The sequence below is a fragment of the Callospermophilus lateralis genome, chromosome 2, assembly GCF_048772815.1.
Source record: "Callospermophilus lateralis isolate mCalLat2 chromosome 2, mCalLat2.hap1, whole genome shotgun sequence".
Taxonomy (NCBI): Eukaryota; Metazoa; Chordata; class Mammalia; order Rodentia; family Sciuridae; genus Callospermophilus; species Callospermophilus lateralis.
In genome coordinates, this window is record NC_135306.1 from 68,199,389 (window position 1) to 68,223,353 (window position 23,965).

Below are 23,965 nucleotides of genomic sequence, written 5' to 3' on the forward strand. Positions count from 1 at the left end.
GTACTTGCCATCCTCCTGTCTCAGCCTCCCAAGCTGCTGGGTTTATAGGAGTGTGCCACCTCGTCCAGCTCATTTATTTTTATCAATAATGTGGCTGTGAAAAGTTTTGTGCATACAGTTTTCTCTGCATTTAGACTATTGTCTTAAGATAGGTGCCCCATGTTTAAGGTCAGGCAAGGCTGCAACCAAAAGGAGGCAGATTTAAAAAGGCCACTGAAGGAGGTTTATTGAGATTCCACTCCCTGTGGGAACTCTATTAGACCATCAGAGTGGATAGAAATAGGGTCTGAGGAGAAACCACGCGGGGTTTGACCGGACTGGAATTTTATGGGGCTTAGATCAGGAAGGGAAGGGCTTGGGACAGGAAAAGGGGTTTTTAGAGTCCCTTGTCCCACCGGAGTTGGTCGGGGGAGCTGGCTGAGATCCAGGATTGGCCAGGAGACCCTGCTGATTGACAGGCGGTTACGTCTTTGGTGACTGATTGATGTTTCTTTGGCACCTGTGGGCTGCTTGGTGCTTTGTTCTTAAATCACCGCCATGGATCGACCTGACATCATGGTAAATTTATGAGGTCAAAAATGATTTAGGTAGCTGTACTTTTTTTTGTACCAGGGTTTGAAACTAGGGGTACTTAACCACTGAGTCACATCGCCAGCACTTTTTATTTTTCATTTTGAGATAGGGTCTCCCTCTGTTGCTTAGCGCCTTCCCATGTTGCTGAGGCTGGCCTTGAATTTACAATCCTCCTGTCTCAGACTCCTAAATCGCTGTACATCACTGGGCCCTAGTAGGTAGTTTTACTTTTATGGGGAAAAAAATTTTTTTTTTCAAAGCTGGGGATGGAAACTGGAGCCTCATGCATCCAGAGTGCAATCTACTGCTGAGCCACATCCCCAGCCCTGAATGGTTTTAAAAATGGCTGGAGCAGTTTATAAAGGAAATAACAATGTTCCATTTTCCCCACAGCTGCATTTGCCCTGGGTCTTTTGTTTTTAAATTGTTGCTGTAGGTATTAAAGGGAGAATTTTGTAATCAAGAGCATGTTTATGTAGCCTCAGTTCTGTGTCACAGATATATGATGTCAAATAAGTACTCATTAAAATATGAGCCCATTATTTTAGTCATGTTCCTAATATCCCCACATTACCCAATACATAATAACTGTGGGTGTAATTCAATTGTATCTCAAACTTTAATTTTTTTAATTGGTCCATAAATGAAAATACCATTTGTAATTATTATAAAACAATTATATTATTGTTTATAACTTTTTGAGCATCAAAAAGAACAAGCTAATTTTTACATTAGATACTATCAGTAATAATATCCTGGTTTTCTGCAAAGGCATCATCCAATAACTACATTTCCTTCTGTATATTTATATCCATATTCTTTCCTAGTGGCAATGCATAGGCAATCCCAGCTCCAGAGAAACAAATAACCAACCAAAAGTATTTCTTTATGAGCTGCTTACCAAAGTCCAAATAACTAACACCACAGAACACAGTAAAGCAGGCAGCATGTCACTTTTTTGAACTGATATTTCATTTCTTCCTCCCACCCCGCTTGGTACTAGAAATTGAATTTAGAGACACTTTAACCACTGAGCCACATCCCCAGACCTTTTTATTTTTTTATTTTGAGACAGGTTCTTGCTAAATTGCTGAGGCTGTCTTTGAAGTTGTGATCCTCCTGCCTCAGTCTCTGGAGCCACAGGGTTTAGAGGCGTGTGCCACTGTGCCTGGCTTGAACTGATATTTCAGAGAAGTTTATCAAGCCTTTGACCATAGAAATGATAAACCTAAAGGTAGCCCCTGGCTCTGAACTATTGCACAGAGAGTTAAATTGAATGACTAACACATTCTGACAAAGTATAGTGGGGTACAAAGTGTGCTGAAGGGGATCAAACTCATCTTTAATCCAATGGTTGCTGAGCATGGAAAAGGGACCATCATTGACTATTCCTTTCATCTTTCTTCTCAACACTATGACTGGTAGCTAAGCGGGGAGGTTTACCTGCTCTGTTTTTTCTGAGGCTCAGAGAAAGTGGAACTGCAGCCGGCTGAGGTTCCACAGAGAAGAGAGCAAGGATTTCCCCAGGTCCTAGAGCAGCTCTGCCCTCAAGCCACACAGGTGTGGCTATGGCTGAAGCTCAGAAAGAATCTTGGCTGACCTTTTTTGTTGTTGTTGTGCTGGGGATCAAATCCAGGGTCTCAAGCAAATCAGGCAAAAGCTCTACCACTCTACAATTGAGCCACATCCCCAGCCCATTGGCTGATCTATTTCTTTGCTTTTTCTTTTTGGTACCGAGGATTTAACCCAGGGGTGCTTTACCACTGAGTCACATCCCCAGTCCTTTTCATTTTTTATTTTGAGACAGGGTCTCACCAAGTTGCTTAGGACCTTGCTAAATTGCTGTGGCTGATCTCGATTTGCAATCTTCCTGCCTCAGCCTCTCAAATTGCTGGGATTACAAGCATACACCACCACACCTGGTTGGATGGCCTATTTCTGAAAGACACAGCTGAACTAATTCAATCTTTAGGACCAGTCCCCATTGAAACCTCCTTCATTCCATTAGGATGACTGCAGATGTCAGCCAGATAAGCCATGGGCAAATCTTCTAGTTCACCCCATACAGTTATTTTACTTCAGCCTCCCCACACTCCCCAGGCTAGGAATGAACCCAGGGCGTGGTGCATGCTAGGCAAGCACTCTACCACTGAGCTACCCCCAGCCTTACTTTGGCTTTTAATTACATTTAAAACAGTATTGAGAAAGTGCAGGTTTGTCTTCACCACTGTCCCCTTACCCTCTTAAATCATCTCTCACCTTTCCAGTTAACCATTGTTGCCTAGTTGCTGGGTATCTTTCCATCATTTATCTATTAATTTGAATACATACATGGGCGTATTCATTGCATAAATAGGTTCTAACCATATGTATTGTTCTGTAGCTTGCCTTTTTTTCTTAGCAGTGTGTCTTGGAGAACTTTACATATTGGACTATACAGATGAAATAAATATATACTTGTAACAGGGATTGAACTCAGAGGCACTTAACCTCTGTGCCACATCCCCAGCCCCTTTTTATATTTTGTTTAGAGTCAGGGTCTCACTAAATTGCTGAGGCTGGCTTTGAACTTGAGATCCTCCTGCTTTAGCCTCCTGAGCAGCTGGGATATCAGGTGCGCGCCACTGCACCTGGCTTGATGAAAAATCTTAATCCCAAATCAGGCAAAGTCAAGAAAGACATTCAAAAATTCAAACCTCATCCCCCAATTTTTATATAGAAAAAGTGTTCAGGCATACAAAATAGTGGGGAGACTAGAACAGTGAACACCCAGGTACTCTTCATGTTATGGTTTAGATATGAGGTATTGTTACCATCTAAGGGTGCCGGGTTCAGCAAAGAATGGAAGAACAGGACACAGAGATAGAAAACAAGAAGTAGGTTTATTGCAAAAGCAACAGAGATAAGACTTCTCGGGACAGAAGGGGCCCCAGAGCTGGGAATCCCAAGGGAAAGTTTTGACCTATCATTATTTCTTTTAATTTATTCATTTATTTTTGTAGTTGTAGATGGACAGCATACATTTATTTATTTATATGTGGTGCTGAGGATCAAACCCAGGGCCTCACGCATGCCAGGCAAGCACGCTACTACTTGAGCCATATCCCCAGCCCCTGGCCTATTCTCTTTATGGTCTCTGGAATTTCTTCCTTTCCTTATCTCCTTCCCATGTCTATGCTCTCCTCACTATTATTGATTAGCACCCCCTCTGGCAACGTGTCCGTTTTAGTTTTTCTATTGGATCCCCTGCTTAGGAGCACTGAGTATGGAAGTCTCTATCTGATTTCGTCCCCTGCTTGTGTCCAGGAGCACTTTTGTTAAGCAGGAAGTTGACCCCATCAGAAGACCCTCTCCATGCTCCTTTGTTCTGGCTCTGCTCCTGAGCTCCTCACTTGCCATCTTGCCCCAAGTGCCTACGCCCTTCTACATCTCCCCCTGTTGCGCCCAAATGTTCAGGTGTAAGACAATGCAGGAAAGTTTAGAGATGAAATGATTGGGTTATGAGAGCTATAACCTAATCAGTGCATTAAATCACCCGTATGGATTAACTGGATGGTAACTGAATATAGATGAGGAGTAGATAAGAGGAGGTAGGTCACTAAGGGCATGCCTTTGGGGTTTATATTTTGTCCCTGGTGAGTGGAGCTCTCTCTGCTTTTGGTTTGCTGTGTTCTGAGCCACTTTCTTCCACTACACCCTTCTGCCATGATCTTCTGCCTCCTCTTGGATCCAGAGCAATGGAGTGGACCATCTAGAGATGGAATCCTCTGAAACCATGAGCCCCAAATAAACTTTTCCTCCTCCATGTTGTTCTTGTCAGATCTTTTGGTCACAATGACATAAAGCTATCTAAAAAACAAAGCTATCTACATTTGACAATAATTACCACTCTCATTGTCTGTCATTTTAATATCTGCCAGAGTTCTCTAGTTCCAAGACAAGAAGTAGACCAAAAGAACCAGGATTCATCAGTTCCCAAGGTATTGAAAGACTTTAGGAAGAAAAGACATTAACAAATCATAAGAGCTAAAGAAATGTAAAATCCACTCAAGCAATTGAGCACAGGGGTTAAGTACATATTTCTATGAAGGAAGGAAAATTAGTAATCCAGAGATTACTAATGGCTAAATGCCCCGCCCCTTTGTAATGATAGAGGGAATGTAGGTATAAATAGGGTTTAGTGAGTTTCACATGCATTTTTTCTTTTTTGGTGTCTGTATAAACATTTAGAAAGCAAAACCTGCAAAGTCATAGAATAGTATAGGATAATAGAGATACTTCTTTGGTGGGCAAAAAGAAGAATGACAGTTGTCTTCAAAATCTGATCATGCAGTCATCTCAAATTTTTCTCTGAAGTTCACTAAGAAAGTCATTGTCAGGGCTGGGGTATATAGCTCAGTGTTAGTGTCTGTTTAATATGTGTGAGGCCCCAAATTCAACCCCCAACACAAAGAAAGAGAAGAGGAGGAGAGGAGAGAAAAGTGAAGGAGGGGAAAGGAAGTGATTGTCTGCCTACAAGGTGGCATCTTTTTATCCAAAGGAAATTTTAGAATCAAATATGGGAATGGTGTATTACACAGCAGTGAAATTGGCTGAAGTACAGCTATATTCAACAACCTGAATAAATCCTAGGAATGCAATTTGCATTGAAAAGAAAGGGTCACCAAAGACTACGCACAGTGTGATTCAGTTTTTATCAAACTCAAAACAAGCGACTCTCTCTATACAATATATTATTTAGGAAAATATATGCTAGTTGGATCTTAAATGTCCCACAAAGGCCCAGGTATTAAAGGCTTTGTCCCCTGGGTGGTACTATTGTGAGTTAGTGGAAACTTTTAAGAAATGGGGAGGTTTTTTAGGTTATTGGGGTTGAGCCCTTGAGGGGAATTATGGGAACTGCCCCCATCTTGCTTCCTGGCTGTAATGTAAGCAGTTTTCCTCTGTGGCATGCCACAATGTGCTACCTTACCCAAAGTAATGGGGCTCCAAAATTATGAGCCTTTTCTCTTTGTAAGTTGATTATTTCAGGAATTTGTTATACTGACAGAAAGCTGACTAGCATGATGTACATGTTTGGTAAGACTTTTTTTTTTTTTTAAGGCAAAATTTAGGGTAATACGATTGGAAATGAATGGAGAAGAGGGGTTTAGAATTTGAACAGCAAGAGGTGACTTCAAAACTGTTGGCAATGTTCTATGCATAAATCTTATGGTGGGTTCATGTGCTCATTTTACTATACACTCTCAAACACACATAGATGTTCTTTACATTATTTTTAATTAATCAATTATTTATTTATTTTTTTTTTGTGTGGTGTTGGGGATTGAACCCAGGGCCTTGTGCATGAAAGGCAAGCACTCTACCAACTGAGCTATGACCCCAGCCCTACATTATTTTGTATGTGACAAATTCTATAACATTTTATAAACTACAAAAATGCTAATTTTATAAAATAAGATAAAACACTTGCAAAAGATGGGTGTGGTAGCGAACAACTATAATCCCAGTGGTTCAGGAGGCTTAGACAGGAGGATCACGAGTTCAAAGCCAACATCAGCAATTTAGCCAGGCGCTAAGGAACTCAGTTGGACTCTGTCTCTAATAAAATACAAAATAGGGTTAGGGATGTGGCTCAGTGGTCAAGTGCCCCGAGTAAAATTCCCAATACCCCCCAAAAAACAAACAAACAAACAAAAAACACTTGCGAAGTTAAAATAAAAATAGGGAAATAATTAAATTTTAGATTTATAACATTAACTGAGTATTCATTTGGGAACCAAAGCAAACCTCTTAATATTCCATACAGAAAAGTGCCCAGTAGCCAGGGGCAGTGAAACATGCTGTAATCCCAGCAACTTTGGAGGCTGAGGTAGAAGGATCTCAAGTTTGAAGCCAGCCTCAGCAACTTAGTGAGACCATGACTGAAAATAAAAAATAAAATGGGCTGGGACGTAGCTCAGTAGCAGAAAGCCCTTGGGTTCAACCCCCAGTACTGAAAGGAAAGAGAAAGGAAGGAAGGGAGGGGGGAAGGAAGGAAGGAAGGAAGGAAGGAAGGAAGGAATTAAGGAAGGAAGGAAGGAAGGAAGGAAGATCACCCTGTAAAGGCAACAAAATACATTTAATATAACTTATGCATGTACTATTTTTATGGGCATTTAATTTCAAGTTTTTGCCATGTCAGACACAAAAGAATAAGCATTCTTAAATATACTTATTTTCAAATACTTGTTTTTTTTTTAACTTCGATACAAGGGATGGAGCTGCTGGATCAAAGGGTAAGGAGACTATGTGACTCAGGATCACACAGGCACTGGGTAGCTAAGTCAAGAAGACAAGCAAGGGTTCTTTCTGAGGCTCTATGGTACCCCCAGTGTCAGCAAAGAAAACCCCAGTCTTGTCAAGCAAGTGACCCCTTTACACTGGGTCTGACTCTGCCGTTCCTGTTCATCCAGCGTGCAGGTGAAGCACAGTATTGATTTCAGAACCTCAGGACACAGAACACAGCGCTCCCTGTCACCACAGGCAGCAGAATAAGGCTTTGTCTCCCAGAAAGGCATACTGGCTTCCATGGAAATGCCCTGGTGCAGTGGCAGGAGGGAAGAAGTCCTGTTGAGCAAGGAGTCAGAACTCAGAGTTCTTGCTCCACTTTTCATATACTGCCCCTCTGACCTTTGGAGGCGTCTCATTTTATTTTTCCAAGCAGAATTTAAAATATTTGGTCTCCAGAGTAGAAATGTTTGTTAGTTACTGAATATGCTGTTGTGCTGATGACAAGAAAACACAGACAAAGGAGCATAGACAGCATGTACCCAGAAGGGAAAAAGTGGGTGAGAGAAACAAAGAAAATATCAGTTACCACCTAGGCCAGCCAGAGTCCCTTTCTTCCTACCTGAACATATGCACAACAAAATCCATTTTATTTCAGATTCAGAAAGGAAATTAAATAGACGTGTGCATGTGCATGTGCGTGTGCCACCCACCACATATACGAGCAATACTGTTAAGTCCAGGACTGCAAAAGCCCCAAGCATGCTGTTACCATCCCAAAGAGATAACTTGAAGGACTCAACAGAGAGGTGCTGGGTATTTTACTACTTGCCCACTCCTTGGCAAGGGGGCAGACTGGGATACAAAGGAAGGTCGCACCTTGCCCACAAGCTAGAGGAACATATATATAGGATAGGTTGCATGCGCATAGATATTTTTCCAGTATATTCTTTTAGTTTACAACCAAGGTCACTCTGTTCAGATCCTCTCCTAAGGACTGGAGATAAGGGAAGTGGCCAGCTTCCCCTCCCTACTGCATTCTTTTAGAGACCTTCTTATCTCACTGCAAGCATTCCTAGGCACAGACCAGTGTTTAACCCAACCAAAATCAACTCCATATACTAAAAGCACCATTTTAAGAATATAAAATTTCCCCCAATATCTATATCTTTTGGTAGTGAAGATTTAACCCAGGGCGCTTTACCATTGAGCTATATCTATATTTTATTTTGAGAGAGAGTATTGCTAAATTGCTGAGGCTGTTCTCAAACTTGCAATTCTCCTGCCTCAGCTTCAAGAGTTGCTGGTACTACAGGTGTGCACCATGGGGCCCAGCCTCTTCTAGTAGTCTTTATAAACTGGTAGTTGAATATTGAAGCCGGGTCAGATTCAGATTTGCCCTTTTGGGCAAAATTATGTCACATGAGGAGCTGTGAATTTCTATCAAATGGTGCATAATGCCTTGATGATCATCACTTCCCTACATTTTAAAAAAATATATTTGTTTTAACTGAAAATAGACACAATACCTTTATTTTATTTATTTATATGTGGTGCTGAGGATTGAACCCAGGGCCTCATACGTGCTAGTGTAAGGGTCCGGCGAAGCATCGGAGAAAGAGACCACAAGAGACCAGCTTCATGCAATAAGCAGGGGGAAGTTTTATTGAACCAGCATGCTGGGGCTCCATGCCCACTCAAGAAAGGAGAGCAGCCCAGAGCCCAGAGCAGAGGTCAAGCAGAGCTTAAGTACACTTTTTGGAGAGGGCAGGGGGCTTTGCATACATCAGAACAAATCATCATGAGGCGCGGGAAAATTGAACAACAATTCTGAGACATGATTAGTACATTCATTGGCGGGAACAGGCTGGGCAGGGGTGATTGGTCACTTCTAAGCGGGGTACACATTTAAACTGATTAGTTTTAGGGCCTGTGATGCCTACGTGACATATTACACAGAATCCCAAGTTATTAGACAACCAGAGGAGTCAGTGAGAATATTTACTGGACAGTTCGGGTATTGTCCTAACAGCTACAGGGATTACAGGTTTTGGGGGTAGCAGGGGAACTTAACAATACTTGGTCTTTTATTTTATTTATTTATTTATTTATTTTGGTCTTTTACTTTTTAACCCAAGTCCTGCAGTTTAGAAACTTTACAATGCCCGGTCTTTTACACTTTAACTCAGGCTTTGCAGTTTAGAATCAGCTTAGGAATTTTACCTTTACACTAGATGAGTGGTCTATCACTGAGCCACAACCCCAGATCAATTTCCCTCCAATTTTATTAAGGTTTCATAAAAAAAAAAATGGTATCCAAATTTCATTATTCCCTATTTATTAGCTGGAATAACTTCTATTATGCTCGAATTCGGGACCCCCAAAAGACCACCAGAGACCGAGATCGATATAAGCAGCAAAGAAGTGTTTATTGCTAGCTAGCTCGGTCTTCTGCACACACAGTAACTGGTGACGCTGAGAGGCCCCGAGGGTTTGCAGCAGTTTTATACACTCTTTGGGGGAAGGCAGGGACTTCACATACATCATAGCATCTCTTAGCAAATCATCACACACCGCGGGAAAATCAAACAACTCTCTCATTAACTAATCAACTCTTAACATTGACCAGCACATTCACCAGTGGGAACAAGTTGGGTAAGAGTGATTGGCTAGTAAAAGAGGGGGATTCGTTTGAACTGATTGGTTTAGGCCATGAGGGGTGTACATGCTGAACTACATGGTTTCCCAACATGTTATCAACCACCATAAACTACTGGGAGTCTCACCTGGCATCCCAGGTATTTCCCTGTCTCATGCTGATTGGTGGCTGCTAGAGGGTTGCTATGGGTCCCCACCTAGCCTGACAGGAACACCTGGCGCAGCAGATCTCACCTGGTATTTGTAGATAAACAACTCAGCAGGGTGGGTATGGGCCTAGGAGTGCTCTTGGGTCTTTCCAAGGACAAAGGTTGTGCCCACTTCCTTGGACAGGCTTTGCTCTGAGGTAGGGGCTGGTTTTTCACTTCCTCATCAACAATTTAGTCATCCTGAGATTCACATGTCTTATTCTGGTTCTTCCAGGAAGCAGAGCCTAGAGGCAAAAGCTTTTTTGGGGAGTGTGGTCCTAGGGAAAGAAGTGAGGGAGGGGGAAGCAGGAGAGCCAACTCCAGGCAGCTTCAGGAGTAGACAGCTGCTACTATGGACACCTGATTGGTTGGCCCTTTGTGACCTTGAGAAAAGATATACAGAATGAGCATCAGGATAGTTCATTCTTGGGGGAGAGGGGAGAAGTCTTTGTCTAAGCTTGTATCTATCCTTTGGTCAAAGGTCAGATCACGAAACACTAACTTACCCACATTTCAGGGTGTTAGATACAGGCACCTAGATAGTTTCTATGGATCCCTACTCTCCACACTGTCATTAACTGAGGAGGAACCCTAAGGTGGAAGTTAGAGGTGAGGTTTTTTTAGGTTTGCTCCTGCATGAAGCTGGTCAGAGCCCACCCAGAGCTTCAGCAGTGGCTGAAAGAAGAGAAGGTGAGGCTGAGAAAGTTTGAAAAGGTACCTGAGAAGGGTTAGATCCAACCCCAAAACACAGTGGAAATGTGCAATTTTTTTTTTTTTTTAATTTACCATTGTCAGCTTTCAGAATAACAAATGAGTTCTACTGAATTTCCAAAGTTGACCATCTGCAGTGATTTTTTAAAGCATCATTATGACCCACGAGTATATAGAAATTTCATATGTCTCAATTTGTTGCAATTATTTTCCTTAATGATGCTTAAAGTTATCCCATTTTGGCCAGTGGGAGCTTCCACAAATTGGCTCAGGATTCCATTGGATGTTTTCCTATTTGTTTCTGGTAACTTCTGTGCTTTCTGCATTGACAAAATATTCCTAACTCATTTTGGATACTTTTTGCCTTAGACTTAAAATCAACCATTTCTCTAAGGAGGACTAGCTCCCTTCATTTATTTATTTTTTTTTTGGGGGGGGTGGTACTTGTAAAGGAGATGGAAAAGCTCCATAAACTCAACAAGCCAAAACAACCATTTACCTGTCAGAGATTTTATTAGCAGGACCATAGGGGTGCTCTACCCTTCAGCTACATCCCCAGCCCTATTTATTTATTTGGAGATAAGATCTCACTAATTTGCAGAGGCTGGCCTTAAAGTTGCCTAGCCTATTAAAGTTGCCTGGCCTTAAAGTTGCCTAGCTGCTGGGGTTATAGGCATTTGCCATTGTGCCTGGCTGGCATTTTGCCTTTGATTATTCAAAATCTGATTTCATTTTGTTTCATAATTAGGTAAAGCATTTATATCACTCCAAAGTCAAATTTCTAAACAAAGGTTTATTTAGAGAAATCTAGCTCCTGCCCTGTCCCTTCTGTTACCGCTCTTTACCACTTCCCCGAATGCTGAAGTATAACACCAGAGAAGCAAGTGTAGATTGGAAAGTAGAAGCTTTATTAAAGGACAGCAGAAAGACTTCTCCTTGGAGGAAAAAGGGGACCCAAAAGGCAGAATTCATGGAAGGGCGTGGTCTTCTCTCTTTTATAGCTAATGTCTTCTTTTTAGCTTTCATACATTCATGTCTTTTGTTTCCCTTTATCTTGCAGTGATAGAATGCAGGTGGGAAGGCCCAAAAGGTGAGAGAAAGGTGGGAGATGGGTGGATTGGAGGAATAATCTGGGCAGGAAGGGCCTGGGGTGGCTTTTGATTAGCACTTCCCTGTTTGCTGGGAGCTGTTTCTTTAACAGTTCCTTAGGATGGGTTCTGGGCCTTGGGGACATTAACATTTAATTTTCCCCAAGTGCTGACCTAGTTTCCTGGACTCCATTCTCTATAATGGCCTCCATTTTCTTTATTTTACTCGATATTAGACCCAATTTACCTAATTACACTAACTACCTATCTTTAAATCTGACTTCACTTCCATCTTGTTCCCTCCCTTATAAGTTAACCATTTTATTTAATAATTCATCTTTCCATTAAAAAATAAGCAAGGGTGGGGGATGTGGCTCAAGCGGTAGCATGCTCGCCTGGCATGCGTGCGGCCTGGGTTCGATCCGCAGCACCACATACAAATAAAGATGTTGTGTCCGCCAAAAACTAAAAAAAAAAAAAAAAATATTAAAAAAATATAAACAAATACATATATGTGTATTCTTCCTTTCTAAGGTAAATTATAGTGGTATCCTGTGTAATTTTCTTTCTTTCCTTCGCTCTTTCTTATACTGGGGATTGAATCCAGGGGTGCTTTACCACTGAGCTATATTCCAGTCCTTTCTATTGCTTATTTGATATGGGGTCTTGCTGAGGTTAGCCTTGAACTTTCAATTCTCCTGCTTCAGCCTCCAAAGTGTCTGGGATTGTGCCTGTCTACTATATAAACTTTCATTTCTTTTGCTAACATTTTCTTTTAATAACAAATTACTATTCATCTTTCTTAAAATCATACTATCCTTTGAGCTTAACCTTCTCTCTTCTTCACATAGCTTGACAAGTATCCCCAGAAGGCAAAACTAAGTGAATTTGAGTTTTATAACAAGTACTATTATTCATTCCGTTACTTTCCTGCAAAGGTTTGTGTGGGGGTAGTGGCACTTGTGGAGGCTGAGACAGAAGGAAAGCAAGTTCGAGGCCAGCCTCTCTGTTCATTTTTTAAAAATTAATTAAAAAAATAAAAAGGTTTGGCCCGGCGCAGTGTCTCACGTCTGTAATCCCTGTGGCTTGGGAGGTTGAAAAAGGAGAATCGCAAATTCAAAGCCAGCCTCAGCAAGGGGGCGGCGCTAAGCAACTCAGCGAGGCCCTATCTCTATTTTTTTTTTTAATTTTAATATTTATTTTTTAGTTTTTGGCGGACACAACATCTTTGTTTGTATGTGGTGCTGAGGATCCAACCCAGGCAAGCGCGCTACCACTTAAGCTACATCCCCAGCCCAAGGCCTTATCTCTAAATAAAATGCAAAGTAGGACTGGGGATGAGGCTCAGTAAGGGTACCTCTGAGTTCAATCCCTTGTACCTAAATAAATAAATAAAAAGTTCTGGTCTGGTAAATTCAGTAATAGGGCGCCCCTGGATTTAATCCCCAGCACCAAAAAAGAAAAAGAAAAAAAAAAAAAAAGAAATAAAGAGGAAAAAAGTTTAGAGGAGAAAGCACGTTTGTCTTAAATGAATGATGGCATTGTACACAGGATTTTTCATTAAAATGAATTACATTCAACATAAAATTTACTATTTTAACCATTTTTAAGTATACAATTCAGTGCCTTTAGGTGAATTCACATTGTGCAACTATGCCCACTATCCATCCATCTCCAGAACTTTTTCATCATACCAAATCGAAACTCTGTAGCTATTAAACAAGAACTGTCCGTTATCTTTCCAGGCTTTTTAACAAGACTATGTCAAATGTAAGAAAGGAGCACCTGCTTCCAGGTGCAGCCTTGGGCACTGGGAGAATTCTGCCTGCCCGGATTCTCAAAGTGACTAAGCAGGCTTTTTCAGTTAGCGCTCCCGCCCTCACCTATGGTCCCTTGGGAGGAACCGGTATTTCCGGATTGGAGCCTCAGACTCCGAGATCCTGGTTACGGGCGAGGTTTGTGGGGGAGGGGAATGGAAATGATCATTAAAAAGTTAACTTTTCATTAAAATCAATAGACCGTTTCCCTTCTTCCCTTACTAGAACAACGACCCCACAGCCACCCAACACACATCCACAATACCCTACCACCCCAGTTCTTCGAAGGGTGGCTGAGCTGCCCTCTTCCTTGCTCACACCCCAGGAGAGGCTCAAGAAGCAAACCTGGGCTCGAATAAAGAAGCCCAGCGAAGGCCTCTTGCACTTGTGCGGGGAGGAAGCTCAGCCAACTCGGCCGAGAAGGGAAGCGGCGGCAGGGGAATGGCACAGGGGCTCCGGTGACAAGGCCGCCTTCACGGCCGCCACTCCTGCCCCACCGCTGGGTGGCGTGGGTGAGGACTCCCTCTTTGCCCTTCCCTCAAGAAATCGCGTCGTTTTTTCCGGGTCTCCGCGCCCGGCAGTTTTTCTGATCTCTAGGTGACAGGCGCAGACCACTCGCGGATCCTGGGCCTTGGCTCTCGTACTCGCCACCGCCCAACTCCCTTTTCCCCCCATTCTGGATTTTTTTTTTTTTTTCTCTTCTTTCTCCCAAACCTCCAAACAGGAAATAGCTTGAGTCACAATAATACACAGGAGCGGCCGCGGAGGCCATTCGTGCACGCCCATTCCCGGGGCAGCCTCCTGTACTCCCGCTCTGCCAGGCGCTGCCAGCTACCCGCGCGGACAGCGCAGGGGACACCCGCGCAGCCGCTGGAGCCGAGTCACAAGCACCCGGGAGCGCCTCCTTAGCCCGGCGCGGGACTCCGCCGCCGGCTACCTACTCCACCCTTCTCCAGGCGAGTACTGTCCTCCTTTTCCCTCCCAGGTCCTGGCAGAGCCAGCGGGGCTTTTGCCGCTGCCCGCCGAGCGACCGGAGAGCGGCCACCTGCGTTTGGGCGTCGCCAGCGTGCCTTTCCTCCTTACGGGATTTTGGTAGGGAGGGATTTGCTGGGTACAAAATTGCGCTGGTGCCGTGAATCGGTGGTGCCTGGAGGAATAAGGGGCAGCGCGGACAGAGGTGATCTGATGTCCCCAGATCTCCTTGTGGAGTTTGGGGTGTAGTTTATTGGGCTTTTTTTTTTTTCCTCTTTAATTTTGTCTCCCTCCCCACCCCCGGCGGATAGCACGCATCACAGGGGTTCTTTTAGGGAGTCATCTGAGAAGAGTGCGCACGCACCTGGGCAGCTACAGGTGCCTAGCCCTTCTCTTCCAAAGGCTGGAAACCGTTCCACTTTCTGCTGAGCTTCTCTTTAACCAGATTAAAATGGCCTTTGAGTTTCTGTCGCAGCAGCCAACAGTATATGAGGGGGCGGGAGCGTGTGCCTCGGATGGACGTGGGCGGAGGGAGGTGCTGGCTGGAAGCAGGTGGGGGCTGCTGGGTCTACCCGCCAAATCTTCGCCGCGGGGCTCGAAAACTGCCCACTCCACCCTGCCTGAGTGGCCGCCCGGGATCTGCTCGCCTGCCTGCGCGGCTCGGAGAGCTGGGATCTCTGTCCCCAGCGCCACAGAGCCTTGAGAAACTTTACTCTTATTTTATTTTTACTTTTTGCACTTTCTGACCTATTTACTAGCGTGGAGCCGAGGCTGACAGCATGCAGGGCGTTGCGTTTTCCAAGGGTTGTGTTGCAAGCGTCTTCTATAGGGAACTCTCAGTCAGAACAAGTTGTAGATCTTTGTGTTGGAAAAAGTCCACCGAATGCCAGGCATTCTTCGAGCTTGAAAAGGGTATTTTCCAGACTGTTCTGAAGTTTGCATGAGGGTTTTCGGTGCAACTTAGTCTCTCTCTCCTCTCTTTATCCGTGGCTGCTTCCAGGCCTTCGGTGGGCGGGCACTGCTGGGAGGAAGTTTCTCAGTCCATCTTTACAAACAGTGGTTAGTAGGTGAGTGATGTCCCCAACCTATTCATTTGAAAGGTCTGATCTATTTATTCTCTGGGTTTCCTTGTTGAGTTTCGGGACATTGCCTGGGGGCCTTTTGAAATGCAAGCCCCGCCCCAGGCCAGCTGAATCAAGATCCCCAGGGGATCCGTTTATATTTTCAGTTTGAGAAGCACCGGGTTAGGGTGTCTCAGGGTGAAGTTTTCTGCCTAGTGAAAAAGAGTGATTTATGACACATTTTCCTCCTATCCTTTATTTGGATTTTCATTTTGCCCACCGGGACAAATGCACTACAGCCAAGTGGATCACAGCTCCTCCACCCCAGTGTGATTGGCTTTTTATCAAGATTTGGAAATAACAGTTAACATATCATCCTGCAGTCTTTGTTTCAGAATATTTTTTTGTGGCAAATGTACATAGTATGGTATTTACCATTTTAACCTTTTTAAAGGTATGATTCAATAGCATTGAAATTTATTCAGTGTTTTGCAGTAGAGACTCTGTACCCATTTCTTTCCTTGGACTTCTGTTTTTTTTTTTTTTTTTTTTTTCTTTAGTACCAGGGATTGAACTCAGGGGCACTCAACCACTGAGCCACATCCCCAGCCCCCAGCCCTATTTTGTATTTTATTTAGAGACAGGGTCTCACTGAGTTGCTTAGCGCCTTACTGTTGCTGAGCTGGCTTTGAACTTGTGATCCTCCTGCCTCAGCCTCCTTAACTGCTGGAATTACAGGCCTGTGCCACCGAGCCCAGCTTCTGGATACTTTTAATTTTTTTTTTTTTTTTTTTTTGCAGGGAACAGAAAAGGTTGAGTAGGCATGTAAAAGTGAAAGAAAAATCATGTGGGCAGAATATAAACAAACGTTTGGGGATTCCTGAATGGATAAGCACTATGTATAGCTCCTGGTTCTTGGTGTGCTTTCTTTTAATAGAGACAACTTAGACCCTGAGGATTTCCCTTTTGTTTTGACTGGAATGGAATGGACTTTCTCACAAGGCTCCCTTTGCACTAATTAAGCATTGTTGCCTGGTGATCTCTTACTCTGCACTTCTTTTAGTGGCATTACTTAGGTGTCCTGTTGATATTCAGAATAAGGGATTAGAGATGTAGGTCAGTGGTAGAGTGTGAGACCCTGGGTTTCACCCCAGCACCATCCAAAAAAAAAAAAAAAAATTGCAATAAACCTTAAGAAAAAAGTTATTGTTTCATAAATATTGGAGGAGGTTACAGCAAGACATTAAAAAAAAAAAAAAAAAAGATTTGAAATAACTTTCCAGAATACCCCAAACTGTTTTATTTCTGCTTTAATGTTAAATGCAAGTAATGATCCAGCAACATCATTCTTAGTTGTAGAAAAGTGTGCATAAACTTAGAAAGCCTTCTAATAGTGAAAGCCATTTGTTTCTATCCTCTTAAAATGATTCAGTTTGTGATTTGAGGGCATATTTTTCAGTGAGAACGTAACTGAATTGGTGAATAAAATGTTTCATTTATCATCTAAGTCACTGTTATAGATCAAGATTGTGGTTCAGGAGCTGGGGTTGTAGCTCAGCAGTAGAGTGCTCGCCTAGCATGTGTGAGGACCTGGGTTCGATCCTCAGCACCACAAAAAAATTAAATAAACAAAATAAAGATATTGTGTCCAACTACAACTAAAAAAATGAATGTGCTTCAGGAGCTGGGTGCCCCTGGTGTAGGCCTGCACTCCCAGCAGCTGGGGAGGCTGAGGCAGGAGAATTGGGAGTTCAAAGCCAGCCTCAGCAAAAGCAAGTTGCTAAACCTTTCAATGAGACCCTGTCTCTAAATAAAAAACAAAAAAATAGGGCTGGGGATATGGCTCATGGCTGAGTGCCCCTGAGTTAAATCCCTGGTACCCCCACTCTCCCCCCCCCAAAAAAAATGTGGTTCAGAATACATGAGTGGTCAAGGATTTGGGAAAACTTAAACAGCTGAATAGTGGAGATCCCTCCTATTCTTCCTGAGCTCTGTCTTATATTTCTTAAGACCCTTGACTTTGATTGTGCTAAGGCTTTTATCAGAATGAGGGTTATTAACTTTTAGAAAGGACTTTCCAGTTTTGTGTGATTAATAAGTGCCTTTGAAGTGATTGAAGATAATTCAAAAGGGAAAGATTTGGTAGAAAATGCTGTCTCTATGGAAGATTCTTGCTTTCTCAGAGTTTCAGAATGATTCATTCCTTTTAATTCTAGTGAGGCAAAAGAGAAAGATTTTCTCCTCCCACCAAAAGTTCTTTTCTGAAGTAACGATACAGGCAGTGTTTTAGCCAGTGAACAAATGCTATTTTGCAGTCCATACATGAGAGAAAATTTCAAATGAGTGGGTTGTTGTTGTTGTGTGTGTATAACCCTGGGGATCAAACCCAGGGCCCTAAGTAACCATGCTAGGCAAATACTCTGCCGCTGAGCCACACCCCCAACCTCCAATGCATGGTTTTATCAGTGCTTCATGATGTCTGGGGCATCACCTGGGAACTTTGTAAAAATGGAAATATTATCAAATATTCCAGATTCACTAAGTCAGAGCCTTTGTAGATGTAATAGTGCCACGGTGATTCTGATATAAAATTAGGTTTGGGAATCATTTAGATAAACATGCATAAACATATATGCACACTTGAACACACATACAAACTAAAATGTTGTAATTTTTCTTCCTCTTCTTCATGTTGGAGATTGAACCCAAGGCCTAGCAGATACTACACACGTGCTACATCTCCACATCTCCAGCTCCTTATGTATGGATTGTAAAAATTAATCTGAAAGTACAAGAAATATTATGTTAATTAATTATTTTACTTAATGTTTTAAACTATTTCTTTATTTATTGTGGTAATGAGGGCCTTGCTCATGTAAGGCAAGTACTCTACTACTGAGCTTTATCCCCAATTCTGTAATTTTAATTTAACATAAAAAAATTAACCAAAGGTTCATCTCTAAAATTAGATAGTTCAAGTTTGACAGGTCTAATCAGTACCACTTTACTCCTTCTTCTTCTAATCAATGATTTTAGGTAGTGATCATTATTGACATTTAGACTCCCAAGAGTCCAGAAGAACCACTGGTCCCCAGCTACTGGACTATTTTATTATCAAAGAAATATGCCTATTGTGAATCAGGGATTAAAGACATATTGTCATATTTACAACAGTCTTGAGAATTTTTCTTGTTTTCTCACTTCACAGAAGAGAAAATTGAGGCCACCATGGGTTCAAGTAAGACATACTTGAACCTATGGATTTTTTCATGGTCCTTCTATATAGACTTATAAGTCCCTGCCTACTTACTCTCCATCACCACCAACAGGCTATATATCCATTCATTTTTCATTTAATGCTTTTGGGACATCAGGTCCTGCATTAGTCCCCAAAGCAAATAAAAAGATGGTCAGGGCTGGGGTTGCAGTTGCTCAGTGGTAGAATACTTGGCAAGCATGCATGAGGCCCTGGATTTCATCCCCAGCAACACACACACACACACACACACACACACACACACACACAGCAAAATTCAGGTAAATTCCAGCGAAGCAAACATTCTAGAGCAAAGGATGCTATTTCCATGGCACCCTACGAACTCTGAGAGTTAGATTAATACCTAGCTTGACTGTGGGGTTAGTGTACCAACTCTGTTCCTGATAAAAATCAAGTCCTGAACATTTTTCTTATTCAGATGGCCTAGAGGTGTTATCCTTGTTCATCAACCTGACAGTACCCTTTTAGTTCCCTGAGATGCTGCACAGTGTCAAAGAAGGGGCACAGGGTTAGCTGTGGCAGAGCTGACCTAAACTTCCACCAGCTGGATGAATAGAGTAATCTTATAAACTCAGAGCTTTTATATATACCACATACCTGCATATACAAAGTTATAAGCAGTGATCTCTCTCCAGAATCATAGTGAGGACTCAAGCACCCTTTTGTAAAAGTGCTTGTAGGGTCTGGGAATATAGCTCAGTTGGTAGAGCACTTGCCTCTCATGCAGGAAGCCCTGCTTAGTTGTTAGTAATTCTCAATAGACCAATTTTTTAAACAGCAGTTTTAGCCAGATGCAGTGGTGCATGCCTGTAATTCTAGCCACTCAGGAGGCTGAAGCAAGAGGATTTCAAGTTTGGGGCCAGCCTTAGTAACTTAGTGAGGCCTGTCTCAAAAATAAAAAAAAAAAAAATAGAAAGGACTGGGGATGTGACTAAGTGGTAAAGCGCCCCTACAATTTACCTATTTAAAGAGAACAATTTAAAAAAAAATAAAGCACACAATTCAATGTTTTTGGTATATTCACAGTTGTGTAACCATGAACAATTTTAGGACATTTTCATTGCCCTAAAAAAAAGTCCCCTTGTAAATTTCCTCTACCCCTTAGTTGACGCCTCTCATCCCCTGGCCCCAGTCCCTCCCTCCTAGAGCAACCATTAATTTTTCTGTCTATAGATTTGTCTGTTCTGGACATTTCATATAAATGAAATTATACAATATGTAGCCTTTTATATCTGGCTTCTTTAACTTAGATACTTTTTTAAGGTTTATCTACATTGTAGCATGAATCACTTTATTTTCTGTCTCTTGCTTTATCTTTTTAGTGCTGAGGATTGAGCCCAGGGCCTCATGTAAATTAGGCAAGCCCATTCTTTCTTGATTTTTTTCTTTCTTTTTTACCCAAGGGTTTGAGTTTGCTAGGTAAGGGCTATACCACTGACCAACATTCCCAACCCTTGACTTTTTCCTTTATTCTTTTCTAAAACAAAATTAGGTAGAGAAAGAGGAAAATCTGTTTTGAATGCATTCCCTGTTTCAGTGGTTTAGAAGAATACTGAAAATGTAAATTGAGCCCTTGCTCTTTTGGTATCTTTTTGTTTGCCTGAGGGCCTTGTGTAATATCTGATGTCCTGAAAGAGCTGAATGAAGAAATAGTGAATAAAGAGTTTCTTGGCCTTGAGACAGAGAAAGTAGGCAGAGACTTATTGCTCTACCTACTGATTTAATGCCCATGAGAAAAAAAAAATGCATCATTCAGATGTTAATAAACATACCAAAAAGTGGATTGATGCAGATGGTGATTGAACATTTTAATCAAAATATCTGTTGACTAACATCTGTCAATTCTACTTATTAAAATATGCAGTAAGGCTGGGGACAATGGAAGAATATGCACTTAGCATATGTGTAGCCCTGAGTTTGATTTCCAGCATCAAAAATTAATAAACAGACAAAATATACAATAATAGACCTTAAAATAACATTAATACATTATTTATATGTCTTACTAGGGTGCTCTATTTTATTCTCAAGTACCCCCCACAAAGAAGAGTAGACTGATAGACATCTTTCATGAGTTAGTGCATTTTTGTTAGTGCATTTTTGTTCTTTTCGTTTCCAAACCACATGGCAGTGATTTTCTCTGTAGCCACATGAAGAATTCTCTTGTTTGGTACCTGTTATATTTTGGAGGCTTACTACATTGTACTTGGGATATACTGATTTGATATTGTGTTATGGAAAAATGTTGGTAGCATTGAGAAAAATGGGGAAACCAGCTGAATTTAGAAGAGAAAATTAACTTTCATTTGAGAATTGCTTAAGAAAGAGTTGAACTGGCACACACAATAGCATAGTGCAGTGATTCTCAAATACCAGTGTACATTGCTGGGTGTAGTGGTGGTGCAGGACTATAATCAGGAGGCTGAGACAGGAGAATCACAAGTTCAAGGCCAGCCTCAGCATTTTAGCAAGGCCCTAAGCAACTTAGTCTCAAAATAAAAAAGCAATTTTAAAAAGTGGGAGGGGGCTCTGGGGATGTGGCTAGGTGATTAAGCACCCCTGAGTTCAATTCCCCGCATAAAAAATAAATATATCAGCATACATCTGGGCCGCCTGGAGGGCTAGTTAAATCATAGGCTGCTGGACCCCAGTCTTGGAGCTTTGGATTGAGTAAGTAGGTGTGTTGTTTCTGTCTCTAACAAGTACCCACCCCAGGAGCTGCTGCTGCTGATCTAGGAGTCCCACTTTGAGAACCAGTGGCTTGGAGGCATCTGGCAGTTTAAGACTGTAGCATGTGGTGAGGGAGGACATAAGTATACAGAACGGCTGGGTTCCAGCCATGCAGGTGCTTGATGGAGGCATGGATCGGGAATGAAGCAAGGGGGCATCGACAGGTGCTGAGGACTGAATTCAGGTCCTGGGAGAAACAGGAGTCTTTAAAGGACAGTGAAGGGAATGGACAGAGGGTAATGAAGAGACCAGGGCAGCCAGGGTAAGGAGTCTAGCTCTGTGTGGGGAGTTCAGGAGAGAGAGGACCTGTGCAGGTGTTGATTTCAGGGGAGGGACTGAGCTGCCACCAAGTGGTAGGTACAGGTCTTGCCTTCTAGAAAGGCTGGCATTACAGGTTAGGGGGCTGTGCAGCCTGAGGTCACAGGGTCAGGCCAGGATTGACTTTCCTTCTTTAGATAGGGGCCCCCTTCCATCCTCAGGCCGTAGTCTTTGGGCTGCTTGCTGACTGCATCCTTTCCCTCTTCTTGCCTATTGCAAGTCAACCTAGAACCAAAGTGGGATCTGCAAACAAGAAGGTTCCTTTATGCATAGTGATGGTCCTCACTAAAACTGGTGTTTGCCTGCTCAGCTTAGCAGCTTTAAAGATTTGTGCGGCCATGCACCCAACCTTCTTATTGTAACCTGAACCTGATATAAGCCGATTCTGTGAGTGCATGCTTGCATATGGGTGTGTTTCTGACCTCAGGAAGGTCAGAAGATTTGCTTCAGAGGAGAAATCCAAGAAGGGCAGTGGCCCAGTGTTGAAAGCAAACCTGTTCTGCCCTGCCTGCTGGTTTCACAATGTGGAGGCAAACATTCCCTACTGTCTTATACAGTTCATTTTAAAGGAATCCCCCCTTGTGTCTGAAGATGTAAAATATTCTCTTGCTTTTGGGAAAGAGGCCACAGCCTGTCCCCAAATATTCTCTTATCATTTGGGCATCCTTTGTTGGCCAAGAGAGATGGATCGTCAGCCCAGTCCGCTTTGTATGCTCAAGATGCTCACAGCTCACACACACAGCCCATGGCTGGCACACCACATACAAAACTCCTGTCCAGAGCGGCTGCCAACAGGGGATTTGCTAGCAGGACTCTGGGGACTCATCACATAGTTATACTGGGGACTGATTTATTACAGTACAAGGATTGCACAGTCCACAAAGGAAAAAAAACACATGGAGCAAAGTTCAGGAAAACCAGGCTCCAACCTCCAAGGTTCCTCTCCCAGCGGAGTCACACAGCCCACCCTAATTCCCCCAGCAACTCTTGTGACCACGCATATAAAATGTTACCAACCAGGAAATCTCAGAGACTGAGATTTTGAGGGATTGTTATGCCTATCATGTTTCAAACCCCAAATTTCAGGTTCCCCAGAGGAAAGTAGGTGGTCAACATAAACCACATTATTTGCACAAGTAGTTTATGGTCAGTGAGCTACTTTTATCCTAAGTTCTGGAAATGGGGAATCCTCCCCTGAATCCAAGTTCTCAGAAATCAGCTGGGTACCACTCTTATAAGCAGGTTTTTTGTTTTTTTTTTTCTTTTCTTTTGTACTGGGGATTGAACCCAGGGTGCTTAATCATTGAGCTATAACCCCAGACCTTTTTAATATTTTATTTAGAGACAGGGTCTCGCTGAGTTGCTTAGGGCCTTGCTGTTGCCCAGGATGGCTTTGAACGCTCAATCCTCCTGCCTCAACTTCCTGAGCTGCTGGGATTACAGGTGTGCACCACTGTGATGGCATAAACAGGCTTTTCAAAGGCTAGCAGTCAGGCCTGCAATGTTATATTTTTGTGCATAGATGGGGATGAGAATTGAGGGTGAGGTTGATTGGTGATGGGAGCACCAGAACTTGGAGGGAGGATTCTGTTCATCCAACCTCAGGGTCTAGTGCTGCAGGAGAGGACAAAAATTGAACTGGGGTTTTCTATCTCAATCTAGGCTTGGCAACCAAGGGTTCCCTCACAACAGGAACAGAGAAGGATGATAGCACTCTTTGGGAAAGAGCTCAGAGTCCTGTTTATTCATGTGTTCAGTTCATTCATTCTAACATACACTATTGTTGCCTGTACTCTGCCAGGCACTGTATCATTTGTCACCGTATCCCAGCAGCTAGAGATGCCGTGGTGAACCGGGCAGGAGCTCTGACCTCAGCAGATCCAAGTTCTGGAGAGATGAGTAAATGCTAGGGCAATTAAATGCATTGTGATGGGAAAACATCAAGTGCCCCAAGGCAGCCCTCTAGGCTTAGTGGGTGTTAGAAGGTATGAACTTTGTAATCAGACCAACCTGGGTAGGAATCACACCTCCACTACTTATTAACCTGCAGGGCCCTGGGCAAGCTACTTAGTCACTTGGTGCCTGAGTCTCTTCGTCTAAAAACAGGGAGACTTTATAGCTTTCTAAAGTCTGCTGTGAGAATTAAACAAGACAGTGTATAGAATGCTTACCTCAGTTACTGGCACAGTGGAAATATTCACCAAATAATTGTTTTCTGCAGTCCTATAATCCACATGACTTGGGAGGCTGAGGCAGGAGGGTAAATTGGAGGCTAGCTGTAGCAACTTAGCTGTCCAAACAA

At 42.7% G+C, this 23,965-nt stretch overlaps 1 protein-coding gene across 1 annotated transcript in view; it reads left to right on the forward strand.

Moving 5' to 3' along the window:
* Positions 1 to 13,881: 13,881 nt before the first annotated feature.
* Tjp2 (tight junction protein 2) overlaps positions 13,882 to 23,965 on the forward strand; it is a 134,969-nt gene continuing 124,885 nt past the window's right edge. The window contains exon 1 of the mRNA XM_076846044.2: positions 13,882 to 14,261. The gene's annotated coding sequence lies outside the window, so the exon portion shown is untranslated. The remainder of the gene's footprint in view (positions 14,262 to 23,965) is intronic.